At 36.5% G+C, this 1,364-nt stretch overlaps 1 long non-coding RNA gene across 1 annotated transcript; it reads left to right on the forward strand.

Annotated features, from left to right (window-relative positions):
• Positions 1-289: 289 nt before the first annotated feature.
• On the forward strand, positions 290-1,063 carry LOC134202672 (uncharacterized). The gene is made up of 2 exons (XR_009977299.1): positions 290-490; positions 813-1,063. It is a non-coding gene; the product is annotated as an uncharacterized LOC134202672 (long non-coding RNA).
• Positions 1,064-1,364: the final 301 nt, after the last annotated feature.

The raw sequence follows: 1,364 nt of genomic DNA on the forward strand, positions 1-1,364 counted from the left end.
AATCGTTTACCCCACTCGACCCACGCGAACTTAATGACCGGTCCGGTTGAGCGATCGTGTTTGTAATTCGAAGAGTGCAAATGTCCCTGATCAGCAGTTTGTTAATGGCCAATTCTCAAAACGATAAGAGCTCTTCTTCTTCTTTATCTTATTATTCTTCTTCTTCTTTTTGTATGACAACACCTCCCCCACTGGAACAATGTTGGCTCACGGTTCAGTGTCCATAAGGCAGGAACTAGTTGAGAAAATTTTCGTTCCACAATTTCACTGACCCGAACCAGAAATCAAACCCAGTCATCTTCAGCATGGTCGTGCTTTGTTGTCGTGCAGCCAGACTAAGGAAGGCCTCAAAAGGAAACTCACCATCTATATTCCATGGCCTATATAAAGAGGGGCTTGCACAGAAAACTGCATCAGTTATCTTCGTGTGTAGCAGCAGTTTCAAACCAAAGATCAACGCCGTAACTATTCCATAAGGGATTATTTTTTGGTAAGCCATTGTTATGCTTTATTGTTGATTAAAAACAAAATTTCGTAACGTATGATGCACGTGCACACGACAGTGTTGCATAAGGCAGATTTTATCAAATTTGGAATTGTGTTTCTGCCATTTTTTATTAGGAACAAGATATGAGATTTTTTTAAATTTCTGCTAATGTTTACTATAAAGTTAGACATACAACTTAGTACTAATTTATGACTGGACATTAACAATATCTTGTTAATTTTTTCTTTATTTTTCTTTCCACACTAATTGATTTTGGCAAAGTGATGAATCGTGGGTCGTAAACCATTTTTAATTTTCATTTTAGATAATCATGCCGAACAAAAATGAACAACTTCGTGGAGAGGCTATTAGGGCAGCCGTTTATGGAAACCCAGCTCAGGGTGGAGCTAGAGCTTCCATAGTGAAAGATGCAGTGAATCAGGCAAAATCAGGAAACAATTACGGAAAACAATCAGATGCAAAAAAATAAGCCGGACAGAATTTGATCAAATGATAAATTAATATTATTGTGCCGATTTTCTATCTTATCTGGAATAAAGTAATATTGCAAGATCATTTGAATAATATCCTACCCTTTGCGTTATTTTTATAGCCGTCCTCGGTATTGGTGGTTTCAACACTTTTTTGTCATACCTAAGTTTACAATCATAACGACGAGAAAACATGTTATTCTTCTCTATGGAAATTTGAATATTTGCGGCATACGATCCAGCAGCTGATCTGAAGTCTTCTAATTTTGTGATCTTTATGCGCTCCGAAATAACACGAACTCTTTAATTCATATTAAATGATTTCTAAGATATCTTAAATTCCACACAAAGGCATATGTACATCGAAGCAATTCATTTTCATTCCC

The sequence above is a fragment of the Armigeres subalbatus genome, unplaced genomic scaffold (genome assembly GCF_024139115.2).
Source record: "Armigeres subalbatus isolate Guangzhou_Male unplaced genomic scaffold, GZ_Asu_2 Contig1343, whole genome shotgun sequence".
NCBI lineage: Eukaryota > Metazoa > Arthropoda > Insecta > Diptera > Culicidae > Armigeres > Armigeres subalbatus.